The sequence below is a fragment of the Pipistrellus hanaki genome (genome assembly GCF_964339955.1).
Source record: "Pipistrellus hanaki genome assembly, chromosome: 3".
Lineage (NCBI taxonomy): Eukaryota > Metazoa > Chordata > Mammalia > Chiroptera > Vespertilionidae > Pipistrellus > Pipistrellus hanaki.
In genome coordinates this window covers 180,819,924-180,842,432 of record NC_140505.1, presented here as the reverse complement: position 1 = coordinate 180,842,432, position 22,509 = coordinate 180,819,924, and the positions used below count along the sequence as shown (strand labels likewise).

Below are 22,509 nucleotides of genomic sequence, written 5' to 3'. Positions count from 1 at the left end.
AACAACACATTACTGTGTTGTTGTGACCAAAACTATTTTACTGAGTAGACTTAGTCTTGTTCCCTGCTGCATGCCTGGTGCTGAGTGCCCAGCACAGGGTCTGAGACATTTGCCACAGTGACTCATGGGTTTCTCAGAGGCGCCCCCTGAGGTCCAGGGAGGCCAGGCGACTTGCTCAAAGCCGGCTTCCGAGGACGCTGCGCTCTTCGCGATCCCCAGGGGGCGTCTGGACGCTCTTGGGATGGAGAATCGTTACCTCACCCGCTGCCTGAGCCAGGTGAAAACTGAGTCCAGAAGCAACTTTCCCTGCGTGGGGAGGTGAGGAGCCCGGGTACGGAGGGGCGGGGCTGTCGGGGGTGGGGCCAGGGCGGGGCCGGAGGGGCGGGGCCTTGATGCCAGGGCTAATGGGACTACGCGGCGCGGGGAGGCGAGGCTATCGGGGGCGGGGCTATTGGGGGCGGCTCCGGGGGCGGGGCCTGGATGCCGGGGCCAATGGGGCTGCGCGGCGCGGGGAGGGGTGCGGAGGGGTGCGGAGGCTGAGCTCCTGCACCTGGAGAGGAAAAACCGCAGGCGGCGCGGCGGCCTGGGCTCCCTCGGGCTCCACGTTCCAGGCAGCTCCCGGGGTAAGCAGAGCGCCGCGGCGAAGTGGACTTTGTAGGGTGTCTGGCAGCGGGGAGTCCCCCACCCCCAACCCCCCAGCCGGGACTACCGGCGGCGTCCTTTCGGCGTCCCCGGGCGCCCCGGCTCTGTGCCCGCGGGATGCGGACGCGCCGCGGGGCCAGGGAGCGAGGCGAGAGCCGCCGCGCCGCGCTTCCTCCCCAGGCTATTGCTGCCCTGCCCTGCCCGGCCCTGCCCCCGACCCTAGGACTGACCGACCGGTCCACGTGCGGGGGATGCTGAGGGGCCGGGAGCCAGGGCGGCTCCGGGTAGCGGCTCCTCGCATGACCTGCACCCCGCGCCACGGCCCGGCCCCGGGAAGAGCTTGGCCGGGGAGTCGGGGCCGCAGCGACTGGTCCCTCTGCTCTGCCTAGGTCGTCAGGACCTTCTGGCCTGTTGTCCTGGGGTTCGGGGTCAGATTTGTCATGCTATTTCAACTATTCCTAGTCATCCTGGGGCGCAGGAAAAACCCCTCCAAGCGCTTGCTTTCCTGACCACGCACCCTGTGTAATTTATTCAGCATTTATTGGGCTCCTACTGTGGGCCAGACACTGTGCTAAGTAAGCCCTAGTGGCGCGAAGAAGGGCCTGGGAGGAGCTCCTGGGGCCAAGAAGGACCAGAGGAGGAGCAGTTACAGTTCACTGCAATACAGGGAACTGAAATGTAAAGGAAGACTATGAGCAATCCAGGAAGGCTTCACGGAGGAGGTGACTATTGAGTGGGCACTAGGGGAGTAGGAGAATTAACCTGGCTGAAACCTGTGTGTGTTGGGAGTGGATGGGAGTCCAGATAGATTTTCTTGTGCAAAGATAAAGTGAAAAGCTGCCGAAACCGGTTTGGCTCAGTGGATAGAGCATCGGCCTGCGGACTGAAAGGTCCTGGGTTCGATTCTGGTCAAGGGCATGTACCTTAGTTGCGGGCACATCCCCAGTAGGGGTTGTGCAAGAAGCAGCTGATCGATGATTCTCTCTCATCGATGTTTCTAACTCTCTATACCTCTCTCTTCCTCTCTGCAAAAAAAATCAATAAAATATATTAAAAAAAGAAAGAAAGTGAAAAGCTCAGTATCCAGGTAATCCTACGTCAGACAACCAAATAAGATGGGGCCATATTTGGGGCAGGAAATTAGCCGTCAACACCACGGAGGGCAAAAGCATGTACGGACCTTGAAAAGTGGCCTTAGGCTATTTGGAATTTTGTCCGGGGACGAGGGAGGGCAGTGGGGAAATCGTGCAGTGACCCGGTCCCTGTGGCAGCTCGGTGGAAAATCGGTGGAGACTGGAGCAGGAGAAAGCTGGTGAGTTGTAGCTACTCTTGAGGAGCTGGCTGCAAATACTCTGGCCCCTTCAGGAAGCCCCGTGTGCCCAAGAGCCCCCCGCCCTGCCTTCTAGTCATGGATTTGTTAGGGCGGGGAGATGGTGTCCATGTGATGCCTGCTTCCGCAGGTCATTTTCATGTTGTTTTCTGGAAGCTGTGACCTCCTCTCTGTCATCAAGGATGGCCCCTGGAGGAGCGTGAAGGGCATCCCTGCTTTCGTTTTCCTACCTGCTGGCCTTCCCTTCCCAGGCCCCTCTTGCTGTCTCACAGAGACGCAGCCTCAGCCACTAGAGACTGTAGTGACAGTGACGAGCAAGGTCTACTGGGGAGTCAAACAGACCAGAAAGTCACTTTAGCTGGGCACCGGGGGGAAGGGAAAGGGGGTATGCTTAACCATTCTGAACCTCAGTTTTCTGATGTCAAAGGAAAGCATGCCATAGTCTGGTTCCCTGAAAAAAAGACTCAGGAGGCTGAGATCTGTGTGTCGGCGGGATTCTTGGGAGGTGGTCTTACTCTGGAGTAGGGAGAGGGAAGTTGATCTGTGATGGAATCCATTGACCCCTGGGGCAGGGGCCAGGCCTGTGCAGCCCCATGCTGAGCAGCCAGGGGGTGCAGGCTATCCCCAGAGCGGGGCATACCCTCGGGTGCCCCTTCCCCAGGACGGTGTCTGAAGGCTGACTCAGCTGCGGGCTGTGAGACAGCATTGCTGGCAGCTGGGGGGTAAGAAGCACGTGGCTGCAGGTGGGGCTGAGCTGTCCCAGGCAGCAGTTGGGAGGACGGGCTGGGAAGCAATGAGATAAGTGATGAAGTGCTTTGTCCTGTGCCCAGCGCAGAGCAGGCACTTCTTAAAGTGTTCATTTTTCTTACCAACGTCCGTGACTGCGTCTGAAAATGGATTTTGGCGTTGAGTTGACTACATCAGCTTCTGTAAAGAAAGAACCTTTAGTTATACCAGCCACAGTGACTGCTGCTGCCTGTTATTGAGTGCCTGTTCTCTCGGTCCATTCTCTCCAGTGACCTGGTAATCCTCCAAGTTAGGTGCTTTTATTCTCATTGTACAGGCAGCCCAGTTTTCCAAAACCCAAAAGGGCAGGAGTCCTTTGGCAATAAGTCAGTATCAGTAGCAACAAATACCAAAACGCTATGATTTGTTGTGCTTCTTGAAGTGACTTCATTGGTGGATTTATTAACTCATTCATTTTTATCCAATTATCTATTGAATCAACGAGTATTGAGTGCCTATTGGGTGCTATCCTAGGTGCTGAAAATACTATACAGTCCCGGAGGGGAGACAGACATGAAATGCTTTGCTTCTTCAAAAGCAAACCATGAAGGACGCAGCATTGCATTGAGCAGCCAGGATGAGATAGAGAGTGATAGGACCTCTTCCCAGCTGAGCCCTCTCATCCCCCCCATTTCAATCTAACCTCCTCAGAAAGGCCTTTTGGACCATCCTGTGTAAAGCAGGTCCGCTCCCTTTTACTCTCCCTTCATGGCACTGGTCCATCCATTTGTTGGTCCTCCCTGCTAGTCTGAAGGCTCCAGGCATTCAGACACTGCTTTATCCCGAGAGCCCAGCACAGTGCTTAGCACAGGTTGATTGAATGATTGGAATGGATGGAGGGTGACTCTGCTTAGCAGAGTGGCTGGGGAAGGTCAGTTTGAGGAGTGATGTTTACAGAGATCGCAGGGACAAGATTGATGCAGCGATGTCAAGACCAAGGGGCAGAGAGAACAGCTTGCTCAAGGACCATGAGGTGGAGGACTAGTGCTCAGCGTGATTGGGGAGCAGCCTGACAGGAGTTTGGAGAATTAGATGGGGCCTTGGAAGACCATGCTGAGCTTGGATTTTCCTCAAACTGCAGTGAAAAATCTTTGGAGTATTTTAAGCCTAATGACCTGGTGTTATAGCATTTGCTGTCTGTCGTGCTTCTAGGAGACAAGCTCCATGGAGGAGAGGTGAATGGATGAGCTGGTTTATATTTACAGTTACGAGGCAGAGAGTGGAGTAGAGAGAAGGATGGGATCTTGTCACAGATTTGCAGTTAGGTGAGAGATGTTGGGGTCCTGGCTGCACCATAGCAACGGCATTGGAGAAAAGTAGGGTTGGAGCTATAGTTTGGATGTCAAATGTATAGGACTTGATATATTAGACTTGGGGAATAGAGTAAAGCGAAGGATCGAGGATTGTCCTTAAACCATTTTGGTTTAAGATTGGGTGGATGCCAAATGTCCATCAACAAATGAATGGATAAGCAGAATGTGGTACAAATTCACAATTTGTTAGCCATATAAAGGAATAAAGTAGCCAAAACCGGTTTGGCTCAATGGATTGAGCATCGGCTTGGGGACTGAAAGGTCCCGGGTTCTATTCCGGTCAAGGGCATGTACCTTGGTTGCGGGCATATCCCCAGTGGGGGTGTGCAAGAGGCAGCTGATCGATGACTCTCTCTCATCGATGTTTCTAACTCTCCCTTCCTCTCTGTACAAAATCAATAAAATATGTTTTTTTAAAACAGGAATAAAGTGCTAATTCATGCTACAACTGAACCTTGAAAATATTTTGAGTGGAAGAAGCCAGTCACAAAAGGTCACATAGTGTTTGATTCCCTTTATAGGAAACTAGAGACCCAGTACATGAAATTTGTGTACAAGTAGGGTCCCTAGGCCTGGCTAGTGACCAGGGCCCATTGGGGCCTTCTGGCTGCTGGCCAGGGCCTTCCTTGCCACCCCCTGGTGGTCAGAACATGTCATAGCGAGTAGTCAAACTCTTGTGGGGACAATTTGCACACTAGCCTTTTATTATATATGACTAGAAGCCTGGTGTACAGATTCGTGCGTTGGTGGGCTCCCTTGCCTTGGCCTGCACCCTCTTGCAATCCGGGACTCTTCAGAGGATGTTGGATAGCTAGGTTTGGCCTGATACCCACAGGCCTAATCCAGACAGGAGGGAGCCCCATCCTGTGTGTTGAGTATCTGTCCCCTGGTGGTCAGTGCATGTCATAGTGGCCAGTCAATCTGTCAGTCGGTAGTTTGGTCATTTGGTTGCTTAGACTTTTATATATATACTAGAGGCCCGATGCATGAAATTCGTGCAAGGGGCTCAGACCTTGCAGCCCCAGCTTCGTCTGGAAAGTTGTTCAGCAATCTGGCCTAATTAGCATATTATACTTTTATTATTATAGATAGAATATGTAAATCCATAGAGACAGAAAATGGATTGGTGGTTCATGGCTTTCCTCAGGCTTGGGGAAGGAGGATAAATGGTGCATAACTGCTTAAAGGGTAAGTGGGTTCCCCTTACCCTTGTGGGTGTGATGAAAATGTTTAGAATCAGATGTGGTGTTGCACACATTATGAAGTATTAACTTTAAAATGGTTCCTTTTATGTTATATATATATGAACATCACCTCAATTATTAAAAAAAAAAAACACACAACAAAACAAAACTATTGGGTGGAAGGGAGCACCAATCACAGAGTGGAGGAGACTGGGTTAGGAGCAAGTTGGAGTGAGGGGAGAAAACTCAAATGCTTTCTTGGAGATGCTCAGGATCTCCACATGGAACCTGAGGTGGGCAGAGTCTGGGCTGGAGAGATAAACATGGGACTTGCCCGCAATCAGAAGTCAGCCAACAGAATCATGAGACCCGGGGAGAGAGAATGTAGAGGAGCACATTCAAGCCTGGGCCACTCTTTCATGTAAACACATGAGGAAGATGCTGTTGTCCTCATTTTCAGACGACCCCAAAATGAACTTGCCCACGGTCCTTCATTTATTCATATGGGTCCCTGGCCTCCAGGCCTTCACCTTTCCCATCTCAACATGATGCCATTTCGAACTTCAGCAAAGACCTTTCCTCCCTCACTGCCTCCTTCCCCCTTCCTTCTTCCTTCTTCCATCCTCTCTCCCTTCCCACCTGCCCTCTCCTCCCCCCCCCCCTGCCCCAATCCCCCTCTCCCTTTCCACCTGACTCCTATGGTCCTGATTGAGTCCTCATTGTGGCAGGCACTGTTCTGGGCAGATGCTGGTGGAGAAGATGGAAATGGCCCTAACCAACTCATCGGGAGGGTCTATTCAGGGGTCTTCAAACTTTTTAAAGTGGGGGCCAGATCACGGTCCCTCAGAGAGCTGGAGGGCCAGACTATATGAACTACTAATTCCTACTGTAACACCTGGGCTGCGCTCACTGCCCAAAAAACCTGGCGGGCAGGATCAGACTCCTCTGCAGGCCGCATGTGGCCCGCGGGCCGTAGTTTGAAGACCCCTATCTTTTCCGTAACCCTGGAGGCAATAGGTAGAACAATGGCTGGGTTTGATTTCATGGGGGAGCTTCAAATGGGGTAGCCGGGTAGGGTGCAGACAGCCCACCTTCCAGAACCACGAGCAAGGGACTTCTCTCTGAGCCTTACTTTTCATAGCTGTGAAATGGAGCCAATAGCCGTCTGCTGCTCAGTGAAGGAAACAAATGAGATGATCCTGTAAAGTACTGGGCTGGAGGGCCTCATACGTGCTCAGAAAAATGTCCCCTCATTTACCTTTTGCAGAGAAAGAGTTTCCTAGACCCATGGTCCCCCACACTCTGCACACTATTTAAAATACAGGGTTCCTGCTCCCCCAGAAGAATTGGAGTGATCTGTATGCTTAGAAAGCACCTCAGGTGATTCTGATAAAAGCAAAGTCCAGGAACCTTCCTTCAGACCAAACACTGGAGTCTGTGCCATGGCAAACGTGAAAGGGTTAAGCACCTAGAAGGAGACTGGGGGCTCTAGGAATATTGGCCAATGACGGAGCCGGCTGATGATGTAATGTCTCTGGCTGGCACTCCATTGGTTAAGTGTATTATTTCTCCGGCTTCAGCTGTGTGAGGAGCAGAGCTGGAGTGCACGGGTTAATAATTCCAATAATTCCGTGGCAGCAGCTAGAGCTATTTTCCCCATTCCTCGCCTGCGAGGTGTGAGTGTATATAACAGGGCAGCAGATTTGTTGCCTGCCTCCTTCCAATACACAGCTGCACTTTCCTCCTCGCCTCCCCCCCAGCAGAGCACGTGTCTCCATAGTACTACGGAGGAGGACCCGGAGGGGGTGAGGGGAGGAGGGAGTGGGAGGAGGAGGATCGCTCAGGGAAGAGAAAGCCCTCGCAAAGTTGGGCACTGCGGTCTCTCCTTGCCTCTGGGGACAGGCAGGGCCCAGCTGCTCCGGCCTGACAGAGGTCCTGGTGGATGAGTTGCCAAACTGTCACCTGCTTCTGAGCGCGCTGTTTAACCTGGCGGGACCCTCAGACTTGGAGGTGAGCTCAGGGTTTTGGAAGAGGGAGGGGGCCTGGCTAGGGCACTCTGAGCTCTGGGGGACGCCTGCGGGGGGTGTGCATGCTCTTGTTGCTCTCTGGCAAATGCTCCCTGACTGGCGGGCTTTGCTGGAACAGGAGGGCGTGCCACCCAGGCCCCTCCTCACATTGTCTGGGCTCCCCCTTCAGTGCTCCCCGAGCAGCAGAGCCGCCCTTTGTAGACTCTGGCCTGAGCTTCCTGCAGAAACACCTGGGTGGTCTCAGGGGCTTTGATCAGGTCTTTGCAAGGGCCTGACCCTGGAATAATTGTTGCTCCTGGTGCAAGCCTGTCTGCCTCAGGGTGTAAACAGAAGGAGCAGAAGTGGGGAGCAGTAAAGAGAGCCCAGTACCTGGGAGAGGCTGCTTGCTAGCAAGAACCTCTGACCTTTATGTCACAGGTAACTCGGAGATAAGCGATGATGCCCCTTCTCTCTTGCAGCCCTCCAAAAGACATGAATGAAAAGTTCTGTTGAATTTCATTTTTCAGAATTGTGTCTTAAGGAGGGAGCTCCCCATTTCCTCGGGGACAGGTTCTCTCTGTGGCTTGTGTGACCGCCCTGTGTTCTGGGTCAGGCTTTGCCGCTGGAGAGCACGTGGGTCCTTGGGCAAGTCATCGCGCCTCTTCAGGCCTCCTTTGTCAGTCACCGAGGTGGGAGGGAGTGGGACCCGCTGGCTTTTAGAGTCCCTGGAGCTCTGTCTGTCTGGGGCTGCAAAAGCCTTTGGAAACCGAGTATGTTGGTGAAGTGGGTTGGGTGGGTAAGGAATGAATCAGGGGGACATTAATTAATTAATTTGTGTGTCCTGTGGGTGCTGGGCGCTTGTATACATTTTAGTGGACTTCACCCTCCATGGAGCCCTGGGATTAGGTAGCATTAACCTGACTCTACAGATGTGCGTAACGAGGCAGAATGGAGATTTGGTGACTTTCCTGTGATCGCTGCTTAGGAAATGTGGAGACTGGCATCTACACCGGTGCAGGAGTGTGGGCTGGGCTGGCGGCACAGGGCAGGATGATGAGAGGGCGGGAGCTGGGATCTTACCTCCCTGTGCTTCCTTTGTGCTCTCCTTTCGACTGGAAATCACTCACTCATTGGAGGATTGAGGGGTTCAGTCAGATTATTGTGGATTATCCAGTTTACTGTCTGAGACAAAAAGAGGATTAGGGAGCCTTGGGTCCGAAAGGGACCTTCCAGGCCCCTCGATGCATTGCTGAGAAAAGGGAGGTCCCAGGAAGTTAGGGGACCTGTTCTGTGTCATTCGGAGCTGATAGACCGCAGGGGTCAGGGACCACGATTCCTGGTCTTAGGTGTTTGAAGTTGTATTGTTGTGATTGAGTTTTTTGAAAACCTTCATGTGAGAGCTCTGGGATCATTTGATTTAGTTATTCTCACCTTCAGGCCTCCTTCCCAGTGCCAAAGGGTTAGAATAAGACTCCTTGGACAGCAAGCTACTCGATACCTGGCATTTGGCAGGCGTCTGGGACATGACAGCGGGTGGTAAGCAAGCCGACTCTGAGACCTAGAGTCTCCTTGAGGGGCCTCCGGTGTAAGCTGTGTTTCCTGAGGGTCAAGCTCACGGGTCAGCAGGCTTTCCCAGTGGGTGGGCCGAGGCCCCACTCGCTCTCCCTGCATGTGCCTGGCACCTAATTCATCCCACTGTAAGCACACGTCCACATGACATGTGGTCTCTGTTCTTTGTCTTCCCAACTAAGCTGCACGTTTCCAGGGCACGGCCGACAAAACGTGGAACGTAACGCATCTGTGGCGCTGCCTCCTGGGGGAGGCGGCTGTCGCTGTCATGGATGTGCAGAGATGTCCATCCAGAAAGAAAAAACATCCAGTCGTCATCCAAAAGCACAGCGCAGCCCAGCCAGAGTGATTCAGTGGTTGAGCATTGACCTGTGAACCAGGAGGTCCAGGTTCGATTCCCGATCAGGGCATATTGCCTCGTTTTGGTTGCGGGCTTCATCCCCAGGAGGCGGGGAGCATGCAGGAGGCAGCCAACCAGTGATTCTCTCTCATCACTGATGTTTCTGTATCTCTCTCCCCCTCCCTTCCTCTCTGAAATCAATTAAAAATTTTTTTTTTCAAAGAACAGTGCAGGTTCTCCACCTTTTTCTTGACCCCTATAATGTTAAGAATCATCCTCATATCAGGCTTCAGATATTCAAATGACCATCAGAGGAAAGAGGAGTTATAATTATTCTGCAGGGTGGGAGAGCAAAGCCAGTGGTAGTAGGTAGAGTTAGAGGGGGAGCAGATAGCAGACCATTCAAGGAAGAGAGGGCAGGTGGTGGGAGCTGTCACGTGGGAAGGGTCTACCTTCCGTGCCCCTGTCATCAGACGTGCAGCACGTGGGAGCCTCTAGCATCCCGCCTAGACCTAAGATTTCTTTATATATATATTTTATTGACTTTTTACAGAGAGGAAGGGAGAGGGATAGTTAGAAACATCAATGAGAGAGAAACATCGATCAGTTGCCTCTGCACACCTCCTACTGGGGTTGTGCCCGCAACCACGGTACATGCCCTTGACCGGAATCAAACCTGGGACCTTTCAGTCCGCAGGCTGATGCTCTATCCATTGAGCCAAACCGGTTAGGGCTAAGATTTCTTGACTATCTGTCAAGAAGGAGTACCTGCCAGGAGGCCTGCAGCCTTGCCAAGCTGTGGCTTACTCCTTCTCGAGGTTCCAAAGCTGTAGTACAATGTGAAAATCATCCAAAGCCAAAAATACCTGTGAAAGTAGTTTAATTCCCCCCAAATTGTATTATACATGATTTTTGGGTATGCCACCCTGAACAGTGATTTTTAAAAGGGAATGAGCAAAAGAAAGTCTATTTGCGGTTGTGTGGGTCTTCATGCCGTGCTGTCTTTGAGGCAACTGTAGCATTTCTAACTAGCATGGATTGGGGGTAGGGGATTCTCAGGTGTCCTTGCTTGCTTGCAGGGTTTACTAGACCCGTGGTCGGCAAACTCATTAGTCAACAGAGCCAAATATCAACAGTACAACAATTGAAATTTCTTTTGAGAGACAAATTTTTTAAACTTAAACTTCTCCTAACGCCACTTCTTCAAAATAGACTCTCCCAGGCCATGGCATTTTGTGGAACAGCCACACTCAAGGGCTGCATGTGGCTCGGGAGCCGCAGTTTGCTGACCATGGTACTAGACCATTCTGTTTGGATGCCTTCACACGTGGTCACAGGTGAGGAGAATGAAAGGACAGGGTTATGTGGGAGCCCTGAGTGCAGGGACTGTCGCAGAGTAGGTCCTCAGGACACGCTTGCTGGAAGGTGGTCAGCATCTGCTGCACCCGACTTGTCTGTGCCGGTCTTTGCCAAGTTTTAGAGAAGTGCCAGTCACCTGTGTCCAGGTTGGCATTTCCTATTTGAGGTCCGCAGGTCCTCTGGTCCCTCTGGCCAGGGTTCACCCTCACGCCCCCGAATACTGCTGCTAAAATCCGAAGTGGAAAAGGAATGAATGGGGTTGGAAGCTACACACACCTGAGTTTAAAAGACCAGACATTCCATATCCCTGTGTGACCTTGGGCATGCTGCTTCACCTCTCTGTGCTTGGCTTTACTCATTTATGAAAATGGGATCGGTAGAACCTACCTTGAAGGGTGGGTGGAGGATTCAATGAGGACCGTCGGAGAGAATCTGGTACGCTTACAGTAGGTGTTCTGTGCGTGCTAGTGTATTTGCTCACCTTGGAAAAGTGTTGCAGAAACGTAGAGTAGGTTTTTTTTCTCCCCATTTGTTTATTTTTATTTTTTCTGTCTTCTATCTCACCTCAAACTTCCTTGCCCAGGCTAGGGGCACTTCTCCATAGCGTCCTCTGTTCTATCCACCCTCAGTAATCCTGGAGTGGATCACACCAAAAAATGCATTTGCTTGCAACCTTGTCCCTTCCCAGCTCATCCTCCTGCCAGTTACCTAACCCAGCACCAGAAAAAGCAGCACTTAAGGGAGCTGTGGAACTGAATTCGTTTTTAAAGCACCAACAGCAAATTAAATATTCTGGCCTGGGGCTGCTCTACTTAGGGACCAAGTGGGCAGGTGATTTGAGAGGCGCTACCAAGAAGCCAAAGAACTGAAGCTCAAAGCCTTTGGAATGTCATCATTGACTGTCAAACTCAGTTCCAGTGTGGCTATATCATTTTGTGCTCATCCCTGGGGTTTACTCGTGACTCCACTTAACAGATATTTATGGGAGTCCTTACCCTGTGAAAGGCTGTGTCCTAGGAGCAGGGGATGTACCCATAAGAGTACCAAGAGGCCCCCTATCCTCATAGATCTGTGTTCTGGTGGGGAAAGAGAAAGTGACCATAAACCAGGTACATTGTGTGGCATCAGTTAGTAGAGAGTGTCGTGAAGAAAAATGAAATAGCATAAGGCATAGGAAGATGCCATTATAGAAAAGTTACCAGTTGAAAACGGTTTCTCTGAGGAGTCAGTATTTTAGCAGAAGCACGAATGAAGTTTGGGAAGGGGTTTTGAAAATATCTGTGGAAAAGAATTCCAGGCAGAGGGAACAGTGAGTGAGCTTTGGGGTAGGTAGAGAGTCATAAGAAGGAATATTTTGAAATGTGACTAGAAAGGTACCTGAAACCAGGTCTGGCGGGGACTCCTGGGCTGTGGGGAGACGTTTGGATTCTGTCCTAAGTTGGAGGTTTTGAGAAAAGAGCTTACATGCTTTGGCTTCTTCTTTTAATTTGATTTTTTTTAATTGCCACAGGGTAAAATTGACTTTGTTTTGGTGTTCAGTTCTATGACTTTTAACAAATGTATAGATTCATGGGACTATCAATGCCACAGCGTGGACACAGAATGGTTTCATCACCCAAAAATCTCTCTCTGTTGCCCCTTTATGTCACAAAGCCCCCTCTTCTAACATCTGACAGCTAGTCACTTTCATCACTAGTATTTGGTCTTTTGGAGAGTGCCATATCCATAGAATCATACTTTGGGAACTGGCTTCTTTCCTTGGTCCACTCTCTCTGAGATTCACCCATGTTGTTGTGGGTATCAACATTCACATTTGCTGCTGGCTAGTTAGTATTACATTCTATAAATGTACCACAGTGTGTCTATCAGTTCACCCCATGAAGGACATTTGATCTGTTTCCAGCTTTTAATAATTATAAATAGAGCTGCTATAAACATTTGGGAACAGCCAGGAGTTGGGATTGCTGGGACCTATGGCAAATTTACATTTAACTACAGAACTGCCAAACTCAGTTCCAGTGTGGCTATATTATTTTATGTTCCCATTAACAATGTGTGAAAATTCCAGTTGCTCTGCTTTCTTGTCAGCACTTGGCATTTTCAATATTTTTCATTTTAGACATTCTAATAGTTTAGTGGTATCTCACCATGGTTTTCAATTTCATTTCCCCAATGGCTAACCACGTTGAATTCATCTCTCACAGGTATCGGGTCTAGTAATAATTAATGTCGTTTTTAAACATTTGTTTAAAATCTTGCTTGGCGTTGACTTGTATTGACATAACCTTCAAACACGTGGCATCTACAGAACGTGTGAAGTGCAATTAACAATTTTTGCTTGAAAAAGTTTGTGTTTGGTTTGGTTTTTGTTGCAGAACTAGGGCTAAGAAGATGGCGGATGAAGAGCATATTCGGCACTGCATGCTTTACGAGTTTCAATTAGGAAGAAAAGCAAGTGAGGCTGCAAAAAACATCTGTAGTGCTCTTGGTCAAGATGCAGTTAGCGCCAGAAAATGCCAGCATTGGTTTGAGAAATTTCGCGAGGGAAATTTTTCGTTAGATGACAAGAGTGGTCGAGGCCGTGTGTCCAATTTTGATCAAGAAGCTCTTCAAGCTCTTTTGGTGCAAAATCCTCAAATTACCCAACAAGAGCTTGCAACAACTTTAAATTGTTCACAAAAAACAATTTCCAATCAATTGCGTGCACTTGGCAAAGTCCAAAAGTTTGGAAAATGGGTTCCTCATGAGTTGACCAACAACAACCGTAATCAAAGAGTCAATTTGCAGTTCGCTCCTCTCTCGTCAAAACCATTTGCCGTTTTTAGAGCAAATTGTTACCGGAGATGAAGAATGGGTGCTGTATGTTAATTTGAAAAGGTGGCCTCAATGGTTGGACAAAAATGAGGCTCCGCAGCCCACGCCAAAACCTGACTTGCATGTGAAAAAAGTGATGTTGTGTGTTTGGTGGAATTTTAAAGGAATTCTTCATTATGAACTTTTACCATCTAACCAAACCATTACAAGTGCAGTGTATAGTGCCCAATTGGAAAGGTTAGCCCAAGCTTTAAGAGAAAAAGAACCCGCGCTGATTAATCGGAAGGGCGTAATTCTTCACCACGATAACGCACGACCGCATACTGCACGAATCACTGCTGAAAAACTGCGCCAGTTGGAATGGGAAGTTCTCCCTCAACCTGCATATTCTCCTGATATTGCCCCTTCTGATTACCATTTGTTTCGTTCTTTGCAAAACTTTCTTCTTGGAAAAAAATTTAATAATGAAGAATGCCTCAAAAATGCATTGACCGAATTTTTTGCATCAAAATCACAAGAATTTTACAGAGGGATTAAAATGCTTCCTGAGCGTTGGGCACAAGTAGTAGAAAACAATGGCAACTATATTGTTGATTAAATTTTGTTGTATTATTTAAATAAATTCAATTTAAAAAGTATTAGAAAACGACATTAATTATTACTAGACCTAATATATTTTCCACCCTTATTAATTTCAGCTGGTTGTTAAAAATGCAGCTGGCTAGGCTCCCACCCCCAAAGTAGGCAGGCTGTGGTTATGGAGCACCAAAATCATTCGCACCGGTGATTGGTCAACCACAGCCTGAGAAACCCTGGCAGGAGCTGGGGAGACTTCACTGAAGAAGTGATGTGTGTGGGGGGGTGTCAGTGTTTAGTAGGAATTCTGACTTGGAGAAACCTGGGGGAAGGGCAGCCAGGCGAGGGCCCAGGCATGTCAGAGGAGCGGATGGGGAGACAGGGAGGCCCAAGGAGAGATTCCGCTTTGGTCCAGTTGAGAGATGACGCTGGTTTGGACTCGAGTGGCGACTGTGGGGTTGGAGGAGGTAGCGGGGCTGGAGGCCGTGTTGGAGAGGAGTAGATGATGATGCCCAAGTGTAGGAGGCTGGACAGGAGGAATCATGGGATACCCCACATTTCCAGCTTAACGCCTAAGGCGGGCATCTGCTGAGAGGGGAGGATGGCAAGGTGCAGTGTGAGGTGGGGGTGATGGCGGAAAATCAGGACGTGATACATTTAAGATGCTGCCGATGAGCTGTGCTTGGCTGCCCTCCCTGGTGAACTTGCTCAGTTCCTCATTGGGTGGCATCTGGGTACTAGAAGCACTGCCAGGCTGGCCGCCCATCTTGTGGAAGCTCAAGCAGGAGGCCTGAAAATGGAGATGATAAGATTGACAGCTGCAATGTCACAGCCTGGTCTCAGCAGTGGTACCTCCTCATCCCTCCCTCTCTACCTCTACCTCTATTTCTACCTCTACCTCTACCTCTACCTCTATCTCTATCTCTCTGTGTGTCTCCCTCTATGCCTCTCTCCTCTCTCTCTTTAACTCTCTATCCTCTCTTTGTCTCTCTGTATCCATCTCTCCCTCTCTCTCTCTCTCTCTCTCTCTCTCTCTCTCTCTCTCTGTCCTGGTCTTTTTCTGTTTCACTCTGTATCTTTCTCTGTCTCTCTGATCTTGCCCCGTGTGTCTATTTTTCTGCCTCTTTCTCTGTCCCTCTCAGTTTATCCCTGACCACCTCTGTCTCTTTTTGTCTCTCTGTCTCCCTGTCTCTATTTCTCTGTGTCTCTTTTTCTCTCTTTCTCTGTGTGTCTTTCTTTCCTCTATGTCTCTTTACCTCTGTCTCTCTCTATTTCTGTCTCTCTCTCTCCCTCTCTATCACCTGTCAGCGTGTCACTCAGGTGTTCCAGGTGGCTGGTGTGTCCCCTCAGTCTGGCCCTTCCTTTGCACCCTCAGGTACATCCTAGGCCTGAGTGAGATCTCCTTTGCCTCTAGGGGGAAGGTCACTCACTTGGCTCCGTGTGCTTTCTGATCCAGAAGAAAGGAACGCCCCGTCTGGCTCCCAGACCTTGGCAGTCCTGGCATCTCTCCTTGACCCCGGGTGCCCGGCTCTGTCTCCAACTCAATGAGTCCGCAGCCAGACATGGCCCCTCCCCCAAACCCATAGAGGCAGGTGCACGGGGCTCTGCAGGGACACAGAGCAGCTCTCTTAGTCCCAGCTGGTTGGAGAGCAGTCAGGGAAGCCTCCGGAGGAGAAGGCTGAGCTGAGTCAGAAGCAAGAACCAGCCCTGAAATGTAGAAAAGCAACGGGAGGTCATGCCAGGCGGACAGAATCCAGTCTCATGGAGCCCCAAGGCACCACAGGTGCTGGAAGACCATAGGTCCTGCCCCATGCAGACCTGGGTGTGCATCCTGGCACTGCGGAGGGGCACGCTCCCTGTGGTTAGGGCCATGCTCACAGGAGCCAGGTTGCCTGGGTTTGCATCGCAGCTCTGCCACTTCTCAGCAGTGTGACGTGGGCCTCGGTGCCCATAGCTGTGTCAGTGGAATAGCATCTCTGAGGCCGGAGGAAGGATGGCATGAGTGAATGTGTATCAAGCTCCTAGAACAGTGCCTGGAGGAGCTGTAGTTATTATGACAGGTTGACCTGGAGCACGTTACTTATCCTCCCTGGACCTCAGTTTCCTCCTCTGTGAAGTGGGAGGGATAGCACCTCCTGGGCAGGGGACCATCAAAGGCCTGTCTTGTGCAGACCCTGGCTCCTCAGGTAGTTTTGGTAAATGGTAACCGACACCACCACCAACACCTTCATCCTCATGGTTGTTAACATACTTCCATATGGGTGATCCTGGCTTCTAGTCCTTGCTAATGTACTCCCTCCCTCTATCCAACAGACGTCATGGGTCATCCAGCCCGGAGACTGGAAGTTGAGGCCATACTTCTGGCCACGGTGGTCCTGGGAAGTCTGTCTGCCTTTCTCTGGGCAGCAGAGCTCCTGGCCACTCCCTAGGCTTTCCCCCAAGTCAGCGAAAGGCCAGCAGGGGGGCCCTCTCTGAAACGGTGCAAACCAGCATTTCGTGGGTGACTTCTGGGCTTGGCCCTGAGAAAGAAGGAGCTCTGAGAAGCACAGGGAAATCCTGGGGCCCTTTTGCTCTCTGCTCCCTCCACTCACGTGGAATTGGATTTCCACCTGTGGTCCCGCTGATGGGGAACCTGGAGAGGACAGGGCAGGCTCCTGGGCGTCACATCTGGGCTTCCCACTCGACCTGTCCCTGTCCTGATCTGGTCCGTGTCTCAGGAAAGCCACACATTGTAGTTGAAACTGGACACAGGACCCGCTACGGTTGAGTCCCTTCTCAAAGGCCTTGGCAAGTCACTTTACCACCTTGGCCTCAGCGTGCCCATCGGTAAAATGAAGATGGTGTTAATCATGGCATGTATCTCATAAGATGGAGAGGTGGGGAAGGGATGGAGGTGAAGACCGGCCTGTGGGATCTAGCCCCTGTGAGATTTGAGGGTGGCCTGACAAGGAGGGAGGAGAGAGATGGGATGGGATTCTGGAGCCACTTAAGAGATGTAGGGGGGGGACAATGAGGGAAATGTTATCTTCAGTATGAAGGGTGGGTGAAGGAGGTCGAGCTGCTCATCCATAGCAGAGTAGGGTGCTTCCCAGAGTGGCCCACATTCTTCGTGATCACCAAGGTAGACATTTCTCCAGCCCCCGTTTAAAAGAAAATACCTAGGAACAGTATTGTGAAATGTACTCACAAACTCACATTTGGCTTTATTACAACTAGAGGCCCAGTGCATGAATTTGTGCATGGGTAGGGCCCCTCGGCCTGGCTGATCAGGGCTATTGGGGCCAATTGGGGCTGGCTGGCCACGGAGAGGGACCATGGGAGGTTGGCTGGCTTGGGGGAGGGACTGTGGGAGGTTGGCTGTGGGAGCACACTGACCACCAGGGGGCAGCTCCTGCGTTGAGCATCTGCCCCCTGGTAGTCAGTTGTTCAGTCATTTGGTTGTTTAGGCTTTTATATATATAGATAAATTAACATCATTAAAATCACCTTTTTGTGTTCTGAAGGGCCTGTTATGGACAGCAGTCCCAGAGCTCCAGGCCTAAGGTTATCCAGGGCCTCTTTTAGAGTTTTGACATGGTCTTTGGTTGAAGGTCTCGATGAATCAATTTGGCTGGTGTGACTGTCAGATAACACACGCTGCCTGGTGCTGCCTGGGGAGCTCTGTGCATTCTGTTAGTAAATTGGGTAATTATTTCGTGGCTAACATACTTCTAATTGCTTTACCATTGAGGTTAAGAGCTTTAATATGACCCAGTTTGGGCATTTCTGTTTGAAAGTAGTTTGGATCAGGGAGGGTGGTCTTGAATAAATAAAAGAATCCCACCTTTCTTGATCTCTCGGAGACTTGCCTACACAGTTTCCAACAAGGGGGAGGAGCTGTTGGTGCAGAGAGCTCGCTCAACCACAAATCCTCGCTCCCAAACCCCAGTCCTCCTTGTCTGGGGACCCAAGTGTGACTCCTGTGGTCAGATGTATGGCCTTAACTTCCAGTCTCTGGGCTGGATGACCCATGACGTCTGCTGGACGGAGGGAGGGAGTACATTAGCAGGGAGAGCAAGGCCTGTGTGTGCGGTGAGTGGACTTGACCTCTTCAAAGACGTCACACACTCTTGTGTTGCTGCTGATGGAAGGCCGGCGGGTCTGTATGTGGGGATTGGGACCTCTCCCTGGCCAGATGCCATATTGACCTTCATTCAGGAAGGTGAGCATCTCTTAACTCTTTGACTTGCCTGGCACAGCCTCTGGATTCTCAGGCTCACCCTGGACTCCCATGAGGCCTGTGCTCGTTAATATAATGTTGAAGCCTGGCCCATGTTGTCTCCATGAATTTTTTAACTTTTTGGCTTGTGCGGAAGGGGTGTTAGCAGCTGTTAATGAGCCGAACGCTGTTTCCTAATGGGCGAGGAAGAAGAAAATCAGCACCCATTGAGCAGAGGATGGAGAGAGCGACAGTTTATGTCTTGGTGTGTTCACGTGGGGTGGAGATTCACTAACAGATGACTCCCTTTGCATGATTCCAGTTTTGGCTCAGCTTAGGCTGAGGTGTCAGGCACTGTGACAGCTGTTTTCCTGTGTAGAATCGCACATTTAGTTTTCGCAAACAGAAGGTGAGGGCGGTCTGATTTCACTCCTGTTTTTAAACAGGTTCACACGACAAAGGTTTGTTGGAGCCCTACTATGTGCCAGGCACTGTTCTAAGCGCTTGGGATGCAGTGGGGAATGAAGCCAACAATGAACTCTGTTCTCAGAGGCTTGAATATTATCAGAGGGAGCAGAGACTCACCAGGCAGCAAAATAAATGTCAGTTATATGGTTTTCCAGAAGGCAGTGCATGCCGTGGAAAACAGAACAAGCAGACCAGAGTAGGAGAAATCCAGAGTGCCAGACGGTTTAGCATTGGGTGATCGGGGAGGCCTCGCTGAGCAGGTGACATTGGAGCGAAGATCTGAAGGAGACGAGGGTGGGAGCCACGCAGGGTTCCGCAGGAAGAGTGTTTCAGTCGGAGGGGCAGCTGGTGCAAAGGCAGCTAATGGGCCGGTTCCGTCACTGGGATTGATCTTCTTCCGTTGATGTTCTAAGGAGAGTGCCAGGCCCTGAGTATTCCCTGTCTCATGTACCTTTGCAGGAGATCCAGGTGTTACCCCATGAAACACCGTGCCGTAGACATCTGCAGCGTACTCCAAAGATGACAAAGCAATCCCATGTGTGGCTGTGGGACTGCTCTGTACCCTGGTTACACGAATGTGTTCAAATTTATAGAACTGTATATACCCAAAAGGTCTCTTTTACTCCATTGACCTAAAACAGTGGTCGGCAAACTCATTAGTCAGCAGAGCCAAATATCTACAGTACAACGACTGAAGTTTCTTTTGAGAGCCAAATTTTTTAAACTTAAACTTCTTCTAATGCCACTTCTTCAAAATAGACTCACCCAGGCCGTGGCATTTTGTGGAAGAGCCACATTCAAGGGGCTAAAGAACCGCATGTGGCTTGGGAGCCGCGGTTTGCCGACCACAGACCTAAAACTTAAGCATTTTATTTGGGTCTGCTCCAAGACCGGGGAGTGGGAAGGTACAGAGATTTTTCCTATTTCCCATGTGCCCGACATGTGCATAGCCTCGACAATTATCAACACCTCCCGCCAGAATGGTACATTTCTTATAATTGATGAACCTACATTAACACGTCATAATCACCCAAAGTCCGTAATTTACATGCTGGTTCACTCTTGGGGTGGTCCTTTATGTAGATCTGGACACATGTATGATGGCATGTATCTATCACTATGGCAGCAGTCCCTGACTTGTGTGGCTCCTTCCATACACATCATCTACAGTGTTTTCCACACAGTAGCCAGGTAGACTGGATTGTCTATGTCTTGGTTATAGCCCTCCAGTAGCTTACTTTCACACTTGGATTGACATAAAAATTATTTTCAGAATGGCCACTTCATGATCTGGCCCATCTTTTCTAAGCAACCTACATAATAAAGAGCTAATATGCTGATTAGACCAGCTACCAGAGCGACCTTCCAGACAACCTTCTGGAAAGACCAGCATGCAGGGACACAGGGTCACAGGGCAGTGAAGCAGTTGGGGCTGTGGGGGCTGATCCCCTTGCACAAATTTTGTGCATTGGGTCTCTAGTTTTCTTATAAAAAATCTTCACCGAAGCCGGTTTGGCTCAGTGGTAGAGCGTCGGTCTGCGGACTGAAAGGTCCCAGGTTCGATTCCGGTCAGGGGCATGTACTTTGGTTGCGGGCACATCCCTGGTAGGGGGTGTGCAAGAGGCAGCCGGTCGATGTTTCTCTCTCATCGACGTTTCTAGCTCTCTATCTCTCTCCCTTCCTCTCTGTAAAAAATCAATAAAATATATTTAAAAAATAAATCTTCTTGTTTCCTGGTTGGGGTGGTCTTCCTTTTACTCTTCAAATTGCCTACCTCAGGTAGCTCTTTCCTACCTCAGGGCCTTTGCACTTGCACTTTGCTTCCCCCTCGTTTTCCAGGTGTCAGAGAGGCGTTCCCTGCCCTTCCTCATCTTAATCTCTGTGACAGTGCTCTGTGTATTTCTAACTCCTATCCAAATTCATAAATACTTGTTCATTTGTTCATTATCTGCTTTCCTTTACCAGACTGAGCTCCCCTGGAGCTTGAAGTAGGGAGGGGTTAGAGGAAGAGACTGACTAACACTTGAGTTGTTCAAAGGATAATGAGGTAGTGCTTCTGAAGGTGGGGAATTCCCACCAGTGAAAGGTTGACCAGATTTCCTAAAGAAGGGATTGTTAAATAATCTCGCAGGTCCCTCCAATATTTAAAAAAATATATTATTAATTTCAGGGAGAAAGGGAGAGAGATAGACACATCAATGATGAGAGAATCATTGATCAGCTACCTCCTACATGCCCCACACTGGGGATCAAGCCCACAACCCGAGCATGTGCCCTGACCAGGAATCCAACCATAATCTCTTGGTTCATAGGTCGATGCTCAACCACTGAGTCACACCAGCTGGGCAGGTCCCTCCAATTCTAACATTGTTGTATTTTCCTATCTAGTATTTTAAAAATGAAGGAGATTCAGTTCTACTAGTGACTCAGTAGCTTCTGTGGTTCTGATTCTCTCCTAGGTGATAATTATAAAAATTGGCTAAAATGTTTGAAAGGAACTATTTGAGGTTCCTGGAGAGAAACAAAAAATAGGCAGACTGAAGAGAGGGTTTCACCCTTGAAAGAAGGGAACCACTAAGTGAGATCCACAGTTCTGTGGCTCTTCCCTGGAAAGCACTCCCAGCCCACGTGGCACCGAGCAGTGCAATCACAGCAGAAAGCCGCATTTTTATTGGGTTGACAACCCGGTGGCCAGAGCACAGGCTAACAGAGAAGCTGGAAAATGAGGAAATTGGAAGAGATGCTCCTAATAAGAGTTGGTTAAAATTCTATTGTGGGTCAAGCCCTCTGTCAGCCCATTTCTGCTTTGCATACTTGCCCACAGTAGTTAAGGATGGGGTTGCTCTCCAATCTACTTCCTGCTTGCAAATCACCAAGGCAAAGGCAGCTTCCTGGCTCGGGAACCTGACTCACAGCAACCCCATTGGTATTTATAGAACATTACACCCAACAACTGCAAAACATGCATTCTTTTCAAGCACATATTGCCTATGGCGCATTCATCAAGATAGAGTTTATTGAGCTATAACATCAATCTCAATGTGTGTCAAAGAAGTCAAAGGGTTAAAGTCTTCAGACTGTTCCTTGGTCACAATGAATCATCTCAAAAGTAATAACAATGAAATGTCTGCAAGCACTGGCTTTAGAAAATTAAATACATGTTTGGGTAGCATATGGGTCAAGAAAAAATCACAAAGAGATTAAAAATAACTTAAATTGAGCGCTAATGAAAATACGTGTCAGGCCGAAGCCGGTTTGGCTCAGTGGTAGAGCGTCGGTCTGCAGACTGAAAGGTCCCAGGTTCGATTCTGGTCAAGAGCATGTACCTTGGTTGCGAGCACATCCCCAGTGGGGGGTGTGCAAGAGGCAGCTGGTCGATGTTTCTCTCTCATCGACGTTTCTATCTCTATCTCTCTATCCCTTTCTCTCTGTTAAAAATCAATAAAATATATTTTTTTAAAAAAGAAAAAAATACGTGTCAGATTTCTGAGATGCGCAAAAGCAGTGCATAGAGGAAATGCATTGCTTTCAGTGTTCATGATGAACACTGAAAAGATGAAAGGTATAAACTTAATGATCTCCATTTCCATTTTGAACATCTATATAGAAAAAGAGAGCCAATTAAACCCTTAAACCCAAAGTAAGGAGAGGAGAGGAAGTAATAAAGAGCAGATATAAGTGAAATAGAAAACAAGTTGGTTTTTTAAAAGATTAGTACAATTTATAAATTCATAGCAACACAGATTAGAGAGAGAAGACAAAGTAGCTTTATCAGGAATATCAGGGAAAATCACAACATATTCTACAGAAAATGAAAGGATAATAAAGGAACACTGTACAACTTGATGCCAATGAAATCCAGCTAAGATGAGATGGACAAGTTGCTTGAAATCTCATATTGCCTAATGAAATAACAAGAAATAG

General features: G+C 49.3%; 1 protein-coding gene across 3 annotated transcripts in view; it reads left to right on the top strand.

Annotated features, from left to right (window-relative positions):
- The first annotated feature begins 507 nt into the window (after window positions 1-507).
- Window positions 508-22,509, top strand: part of SYN3 (synapsin III) — a 367,243-nt gene continuing 345,241 nt past the window's right edge. For all 3 annotated transcript variants that reach the window (XM_084880168.1, XM_084880171.1, XM_084880170.1), the window contains exon 1: window positions 508-623. The gene's annotated coding sequence lies outside the window, so the exon portion shown is untranslated. The remainder of the gene's footprint in view (window positions 624-22,509) is intronic.